Source organism: Marmota marmota, unplaced genomic scaffold, assembly GCF_001458135.2.
Source record: "Marmota marmota marmota unplaced genomic scaffold, marMar, whole genome shotgun sequence".
Lineage (NCBI taxonomy): Eukaryota > Metazoa > Chordata > Mammalia > Rodentia > Sciuridae > Marmota > Marmota marmota.
The window spans coordinates 776,000-785,496 of record NW_026000253.1 but is presented as its reverse complement, the minus strand read 5'-3'; the positions used below and the strand labels follow the sequence as shown (position 1 = coordinate 785,496).

General features: G+C 38.5%; 1 long non-coding RNA gene across 1 annotated transcript; it reads left to right on the top strand.

The window, feature by feature from the left end:
• The first annotated feature begins 6 nt into the window (after positions 1-6).
• On the top strand, positions 7-2,395 carry LOC125614240. The gene is made up of 3 exons (XR_007344844.1): positions 7-187; positions 791-910; positions 2,283-2,395. It is a non-coding gene; the product is annotated as an uncharacterized LOC125614240 (long non-coding RNA).
• Positions 2,396-9,497: the final 7,102 nt, after the last annotated feature.

Here is a 9,497-nt window from a genome sequence, read left to right as displayed (position 1 = left end):
GAGGCGCCTGTCACATGAGCCGCGCGCCCGCTCTGCTCCCCCTCCTCCCTGACTGGGCTGTGTGAATGAAGCTCTGCCGGCTACGTGGGGCGCTAGCTCAACTTAGTGTACTGGACGCCAGAGCCGCCTGAGCGCGCTGCCCACCGGCAGCGGACACAGACTCCGCAGCTCCTAACCTCGGCGACAGGTAAAGGCAAATGGGCTGTCCCTTCCCCAACAGGTCTTTAGTGGGCCCCTCGTCCCCGGCCCACCCTCGGAGCACCCTCTGATCATAGCGACACAGGGGAAGCGCTCCCCTGCTGGCTCAGTCCCCCGGAGACGGGGTTCCCCTTGTCCAGACGCCGCCCCCTGGCACTCCGAGGAGGTAGACAGGCTAGTTCTAGCTAGTGCGGGGCGGCATCTTCCCGGGAGCCCAACCCAGTTCTCCGAGAAGGGTCCCTGGGCTGCCCAAGCGAAGTTTCCTTACGGAACGGCGCCAAGAGTGCCCTGCTTTCGCCTATGGTCCCCTTTCTAGGACTGGGATAGGGTGGCGTTTTCTGGGAAAGCTCAGTCGAGGCCCCTGTTCTCCCTCCGGCTCTGGACTTGCTTCAGGTTTGTGTGGGTCTTTGCGAAGTCGAGTTCATACTCTCCGAAAAGTAGTCGCTGCGCGTTTTCCTTTTGCCACTTGAACGCGTGTGGCTGGTTCTCGCTTGACTTTTTGAGCCTGGCGCTTGAGCGCCTTTGCCAGTAAGGGGTAAGAGAAAGCTTTTACCTTTACACTGATGCGCGTTTACCTTTATGACCATTTCAGAGCAAATCAGTTGCCCGGAGTTCCGAGTGAAGTTGTACGTGTGCCCGTGCGATAACGTCAGTGGAAACTGCCCCCCCCCCATAAATGAGGGAAATACAGAAGTTGGAGCACTAAAAGCCAGTAAGAATCCGCTTTACATACACTTCAGACATTTATTAGCAGCTTTCTGGATTTAACTACAAATGCTAAATTTCTCCTTGTCCCAAGACGCGCACAATACTTCTTAACAATGAAATAAGAGAAGGAAAAAATGAAAAAATGAAAAGAAAAGGTAAACCAAAACAAACTGTTCCATGTTCCACATAAGTCTTTGGAGCTCCTTTTCCTGATGAATTCATCCTGGGACTTTCTAAAGTTCCTCGTTTCCTAGGACGTGGCGAAACTTTCCTTATCCAAGGCACTGTCTTTTCTCTCTTGGTGTTTTGGGGATGGGTGTACACATTAACCTTTTTGTCCTTTAAAGAAAAAAGGTCATTAAAGACAGCTAACATGATTCTTTTAGTAGTAGCCTTCAGTGTTTGTACTTTAGCTTTTTCAATTCAGAAGTGGACGTTTTGGTTGTATAGAAATAGCAATCTATTTTGATGTTCAGTAGGTCAAAAAGGAGAGGGCTTTTTTTTTTTTTTTTTTGAGAAAAAGCAGATTGGCTTGTGTGCTAAGTAAGGAAGACCCAATTATTAAGTAAGAACTTAAATGGACAAGTAGAGTGTTTAATATATTAAACCACCAAATCAAATTATGTACAGTAGTCAGACCTCTCATTTTTTTGTCACATTCCTATTTCTTTTCATATTCTTGCAAACAGTATTACCTAAGACTAGATTTGAAGTTGTAATAGTAGGAATTAGCTAAATTAATTAGATTGTAATTAAACTAGCATTCTATTTTTGCATTTTCCTTTTTCTTTGATTAATTTCACCCTGATATGAGCAATATGCATTCACTATAGGAAATTTGCAGAGTGGGGAAAATAAAATGGAGAGGAAGAACCACCACCCAAAGGGTATCATCATTCTTTACTTTTATTATACTTCCTTTCTTCTTCTTTTTCTTCCTATGTAAGACCTATTTTAAAACTTTAGCATATACAAAATTTGCTCTTCTTTCTACTGATCACTTACTGTAAAGTTGGGTATTTGGGGAGTTGAGGAGGGGGTTGGGTAGTAATGCTGCCTTTCATTCTACATGCAAGACTTTGCAATAGGAAAGATACAACAGTTATCTCATCCAACCACTCATCCTTTGAGATTCTGAACCCCGAGTACTAAAGCTCCAGTGATTCATGTAGAATTCAAAACTGAATGACAATATGAACTTACTCTAGATCTCTGATTTTCTTCAGCAATACCCTGATGCCCAAGGAATATGTGACACTACTGTGTCTGGTCTGCCTGTCTTTAAAAGAGAGATTCAGAGAGGGGCAGGAGATAATTTTCAATCATTTGAATTTTTTTTCTTTTTAAGTGTTTATTTTTTCTGTTTGCATTTTCAGATTTGGGGCTTTAGCATATTGCAGAAACGAGGACCACATAGCTGTTTATCTATCTCAGTGCCATTCAAGTTTCCCTACGAAACTGGGGGGCTCAGGGAAACTGAGCCTGTGAAGATGGCCATGTGGCAGGGTAAGAAATTAGCACTTATTCCTCTAACTGGTTGTTCTTTCTCCTCTATCTTCCACCCCCACTCAACTCTCCAAGTCAGTGGCAGGCAGCCAGCTATTTCTTTAATTTAACCCTTTGTCTTTACAAGGACAAAGCACATTAATTTAAAAGAAGCTGCTGCTAGCTCGAAGTTCAAATTATTTTCAAGTGGTAGTTGGGGGAAATTAGAAAAATGTCATGCCAGAAGCATTTGAAATAATTCTCTTCATTTAAACATGTGCTCATGGGGGTTATATGTGAGGAAATGAGAAAGATGTTTTCTTATTTGCATGTCTCATTTGTTACCAGCAGATTTGTATCACAAGATTCTGAAAGATGGGGGACACAGATATTGGTACCTCTCTGGCTTCCCCTTTGCAATAAAGACCTTCTTGGGATTTAGGCAGTTTGAAAAAGCATGTTTAATGTTGTAATGTTTGTACTTGCTGATAGAAGAAAAATGCCTATTTTAACAATGTAAGCTACCAAGAACCAAGTTCAACAGTGTCTTAGCTGATAGATCACATCTCTTGTGAACTTGTGAATTTGTCTCACATGCGAAGTTATCTTATTTTTGATGGGGTTGAGGATTGTGTCCTTGGGGATTGTATTGGAATCTTCAGAGGTACATGGCATTCTTATGTTTATCACAAGGGATTTTGTGTTTAAGAAACAATAGATAAATAACACCAAAATTGGTTGTGATCCACAAAAGGTTAAGGACCACTTAGATGGAGTAGAGTGAAGTAGCTTGAATATCTATAAATATTCAACAGATAGGTTTCTAAGTGGATTAACATATCTTTTAAAGATATTTCATTGTGCTGGTTATGGTTTAAAATTCGTAGGCATACAAATGTCACAGTTTTGATTTATATGGATTGTCAAAGATATTGTTGAAATGGGATTTGGCCTGAATGCTGGCATTGACTCACATAATGGGCATTCAGGAGCAGTTTGGGGGGCTGGGGTTGTGGCTCAGTGGTAAAGTGCTCGCCTAGCATGCACGAGGCACTGGGTTTGATTCTTAGCACCACATAAATGTAAAATAAAGATATTGTGTCCACCTAAAACTTAAATATTTTTTTAAAAAGAGCAGTTTGGATAAACTCACTTAAATCCCGAGACATTCCTTCATTCAACAAACAGAATACAAGAGATGGATAAGATGCAGAACCTTAGAGTGTTCCTTGTGGTTTAGGAAAGGCAGACATGAACAAATAATTGTGTAATGTTGAACCAGTGTTACAATAGGGAGAGGAGCAAAATGTGATGGAAGCCCAGAGAAAAGCATGATGAATTTTGAATCTTGAACTACTCTAAAAATGAGTAGGTGTTGGCCAGATGGGCAAATGAGAGAACTGCATTCTGGCAGACAGAGCAGCACTGTTAGGAACTTTAAGTTGCTTTGTTTGCCTAGTATGAGATGTATAGGGGCATGACCTCAGACAAAGCAGGGAAGGTAGTTGGAAGAGGCCAGAAAATAAAGAACCTTGTATGTTCTAGAAGGATTTTACACTTTATCCTGGAGACAAAGATTCCAAACAGGGAAGTAACATAAGCAGATTTTGTTTTAGAAAGATTACTTTGGCATTGGTGCTGAGGTGGGGTGGGAGCTGGAGATAATGAAAGTCTGGATTCATTCAGGAGGTTTCTGGAATAGTGATTTAGGAGAAAGATGGTGAGAGTCTGAGCAGAAGAATCAGGGGCAGTGAGATTAGAGAGAAGAGGATAATTTCTAGAATGTACTGTGACTGGATGTGACAAGATTGCCAGCCAGTTTGGGGGCTGGAGGCTAGTGGTGCCATTGAGAACAGGAGAAGTGGCAGAAGGACCCAGTTATGGTAGAAGCTAGAGTACTGAGCTTAGGTTTGACCTATCTGGGTTGAGGTACGTTTGGGCTGTCAGGTCACTGTTTCATAGATAGTTTTTAAATTATAGAACTGGAGATTGTGCAGGTAGGGCTATAAAATTTTGTTCCTAATGATGCATGAAGAGCTTGTGTTGTTTTTCCCTATGGCTAATGACATGTCTTTAGTTGTTAATGATTTATTTATTTTACAATAAAACATTTTAATGTTTGACAAACCTTAAAAAAGATCATATTTTCTTAATAAATAATACATCTTGCAAGGCCCTGAAATCTTCTCTTCTTAAAATTACATTGAAGTGAAACCTCATTTTTCAAGTATTAGTGAAGAGAGGAGCAGTACACATAAGTAAATTCTTTTGATCACTACAGCCAATCCCTTCTTTTGTACAACTTCTGAATTGAGAAGTATAGTGACATGATATTTTGGAAGGCAATATGGTCTAATAGTTACCTGTGTGGGTCTGGAGTCAACTCTTTAGTTTCTATCACTTGGTAGTTGTGAGGCTATGGGCAAGTCACTTAACCCCTCTGTGTTTAAGTTTCCCCTTTTATGAAAATTGGGTAAAAATAGAACTCACCTTATAGTGTTGTAAAGATGAATTAAGCTAATACATGCAAAACACTTGGAACATGGTAAGTGCCATATAAATGTGTGCGTTTATTATAACCATAAAATGCTTGTTTGGTGTATAATGATGTTCAGAATATTGTTTAGTGTATAATAGTGCTCAGTACAATGTAGTGATAGCTATTACTACTACAAATACTGCTATCACTATTATTTTCCTTTACCCTGATTGGGTTTGGGATTCTGTTCTATGGAGATAATTTCAGTTTGTCCTTGGAATCCCTGAGAGTCTCAGAGAATATCTAGCTTAACTTAGAGATTAAGCAACATGCCTAAGGTTAGATAGATACTAGTTCTTCTTAGTGACAACACTAAAACCCAGATTTCCTGTTTCCCTATCCCAGTATTCTTTCTATGGAAATGTGTCAAACTCAACAAAGCTTCTGAGTCAGTCTCGGAGGAGCTATTTGAGAAAATGTAAGAGGTAGAGAAACCCAAATCTCCTTGGTTTCTTGGATCATTGCTGTCTAATTCCTCCATGGAGAATTTAATCAGAAACCCTGTACCCCTTAAACACTGTCAATAGTATTATTTTGATTTCACTTTGATCTTTCCAAGTTGCCAAGACTGGCCTTGAACTCTAATACATGTTCTGTCCACATTAAACAGAAGGTTTTTGACAACTTATGGTGAGCCTTAATAACATCAGTTGTGCTTTGTCATTTTTTATTGAATCCTGGGCCTTGTATATGGTAGGCAAATGCTTTATCATTGAGATACATTCCCCAGTCCCTTTTAAAAATGTTTTCTTTTGAGATAAGGGTCTTGCTAAGTTGTTGAGGCTGGCCTCAAACTTGGGATCCTCCTGCCACAGCCTCCTGAGTAGCTGGGATTATAGGTGTGTGCCACTGTGCCCAGCATAATATCAGTTTTATTGGTCTAATGGTCAAAAAAATATTGAAGGGCTAGGGTTGTGGCTCGGTGGTAGAGTGCTCACCTAGCATGTCGTGTGAGGTGCTGGGTTCGATCCTCAGCACCACATAAAAATAAATAAATAAAATAAAAGGTATTGTGTCCAACTACAACTAAAAAATATTTTTTAAAAGAGAAAATATTGAAGAGGAGACTACCCACTTTGAGGTTGGAGACTTACGTTGTCAGGTGTTATTTATTTATTCAGTTAACATTTATTGAACTTGAGTTGTGTGCTGGGCCCTAGAGATGCAATGGTCAAGGTAAACAGGCATGGTTTCTGCTCTCCTGGAACTTACTGACTACTAGGATAAAAGTAACATTTCAAATTAATGAAATTATTTATTTAACAAACATGCTGAAATAATTTGGAAAAAATAGCACCTACTTAAATTTAGAAGGATTAATATTATTTTGGGGGGTACTGGTAATTGAACCTAGGGGTGCTTTACCACTCAACTATATCTCCAGTCCTTTTTATTTTTTATTCTGAAACAGGATCTTGCCAAGTTGCCAAGACTGGCCTTGAACTTCAGTCCTCCTGCCTCAGTCTCTCAAGTCCCTGGTATTATAGGTGTGCACCACTGTACTCAGCTAAAATAGTTTTTCTTTATAAAGGAGGAGGGCATCAGAATTTCTTATGGTCCTTTAAAAATATTCTTGCTCAGGTCTCATGCCCCTCAAATTATGCTTCAGTCTTAGGACCTGAACATTTAAAGAAGCCCTGTGAGCAATCCTGATGTGTAAACCTGTTTGGAACTGCTGCATTAAATAAATAAAAGTTTTTAAAAAGGAGAGTAATGATAAAGGAACTAAAAAAATTAGAGGAGACTGTATAATCTTGGTGTAGGGAGGATATTTGTGTGCATAATATCAAAGGCAGAATAATAAAGAAAAAGATTAATATCATCAATTATATGAAAATTAAAAACTTCTGCACAAGCCATAAATAAAGTTAATGAGAAAATTAGGAATAATTGCAACAAGACTTATTATCCTTAATACATAAACACTTAGCAATAAGAAAAATAGGAGGGTTTTACTAGAAAAAAGTACAATGGATGGGGAAAATGTGCAAAGGAATATATATAAAAGGAGAAATCCTAATGACCAGTAAACATGAAAAAGGTACTATCTCAGGTGTAGTCAAAGAAAGGGAAATTAGAATGGGAGGCAATTTTCTCTGATATAATTTGCAAAGATTAAAATGGAATGACTGAACTCAGTGTTGGCAAGAACTTGAGTGAGCAACCGTTTTAAAACACTTCTAGTGGAAATGTCAATTTGGCAATATTTATCAAAAACTTTAAAAAAATGGGTTTACCACAGGATAATGGATGGGACTTGAGATCATTATGTTAAGTGAAATAAACCAAACTCAGAAGTGTCAAGGGCTCATGTGTTTTCTCTCATATGTGGAAGCTAGGGAGGAAAAAGGAAAAAAAAATTGTGTGGGGGATCCCATGAAAATAAAGGGGCATCAATAGAGGAAAGGACTAGGAGGTGGGAGTCGGGGAGGGAGTGGAGGAGCAGGAGAGGGATATTGACCAAATTGTTACATTGTGTGCATGTATGAATATGTAACAACAAATTCTGCCATTATGTATATAATGCACCAATAAAAATGTGGAAGAGAGACATTCTAATAGAACTAAAAAGTATGTTTACCTTTTGACTACACAATTCATTTTTTAAAAATTTATCCTAAATAATTAAGGATGTGCCCAAGGATGTATCATAAAGATATTAGTTGCACTGTTTTCTATAATGGGAAAATTGGTCGCACACATTCTTTATCAGCTGTATGGTGTCGGGTAGTTAACTTGCCGTAGTGCTCCTTAATTTCTCCATCAGTAAAATAGGTATGAAATAGTAGTTAACCTAATAATCCCCAACTTCAGGGCCTATTAGGATCACCTGGGGAATCCCAATTTCTGAAGCCTAGGCCTCACTCAGCTCAATTGAATCTGAATCCCTGAGGGTGAGACGGAGAAATTAGTATTATTAAGTTCCTCAGGTGGTTCTATTGTGCATTTGGGAACCACTGAGAAGTTGTTGATGACATTAAATGGGAAAATCATAATGACTGGCATATGGCAAGAATTCAATATGTATTATTGCTATTTTAATATTAATAGTATGACCACATTTTAACATGTGTTTGTACCCATGTATGTATAATATTAAGAAATATCTCAGATGGTATATGCAAAAGTATTAAATAGATGTATCTTGGTTGTAGAATGTGTGTGCTTACATACACAGGCACTGTGTTTGATCTCTAGCACAGCAAAAATTGTTAAAAGAAATTGTTATTGACTTATTTTTTAATCTGTGAATAACACACATTACTTGTTGAAGTATACATTCTGAAGGAAATATATATTTACATTTAAAAACTGAAGAAATAGTGGAAAAATAAGAATTAATACCCCATTTGAATCAAATGTATGATATGTCAAGATCATTGTAATGTTTTGAGCAACTAATAAAAAAAAAAACCAAAACTGAAGACATAGTTTCTGTACCAGGAGAATATAAGTAAATTATGGCAGATCCATAGAGCATAATAACCTGGCCATTAATCAGGACTAATGCTGTGCAAAATATTCGTGAGATAAATACAGAATGTAAAGAAATGATTCAAAGTTGCTAAAGTGGCTTGCTTCAGGTGATAGTATACACTTACCCCCTCCACTTAATTTTTATCTTTTATTTTCCAAATTTGTGCAACAAATATATATTACTTTTTTTTTATACCAGGGATTGAACACAGGGGTGCTTAGCCACTGAACCACATTCCCAGACCTTTTTATGTTTTATTTAGAGACAGGGTCTCTCTGAGTTGCTTAGAGCCTTGATAAGTTGCTGACGCTGTCTTAGAACTTGTGATCCTCCTGCCTCAGCCTCCCGAGCTGCTGGGATTACAGGCATGTGCCACCGTGCCTGGCTATGTATTACTTGTATAACACATGAACAAATGATTTGAAAATGAGATGTAAAAGTCACTCAACTATCAAAAAGTGCCTCCAACATGGAGCATAGCATTTGGATTTATGAAAAATTGTTTCAGCCACTCTGTGTCCCCCTCTACCTTTGAATTAAAAAAACAAACAAACAAACAAACAAACAAAAACAAACAAAAGCAACCAAGCTCTGGAGAGTGTGGTTAAAGCAGGATTTTTGCTATTAATACTTCCTCAAGTACTCTTGTAATTTTTGGCTGTCTTATTGATTCCAAAATGTCCTTTGGGGAGTGAGAGTGTGGGACAGGGAGATTGTGTAAAAATGGAGGGGAATACACTGCATGGAAAGAAGACGTTACGTAATAAGACGAGGTGACATAATATGTCAGGGTATGCATGAAAATAAGGCAGAGGAAATTGTTATAAAATAAATAGTTGCAAGGAGAAACTGTCCTGCTGGCTTCAAATCCAAAGGGAGTGTATGTTTCAACTTTGCAGATTTTTTTTTAGCACATCACAGGGTATTTGTAAACATTCTGGATATTTAGCTAACATTTGGTGGGCCAGGAGGGACTGTCACAAAGCAGTCAGTGAATTGAAGACAGAGGGTCAGTGTGAAATCTGGGTAGCCCCATGGATTGCTAATTGGACCGCTATTACCTAAAAAAAAAAAAAAAAAAAAAAAACC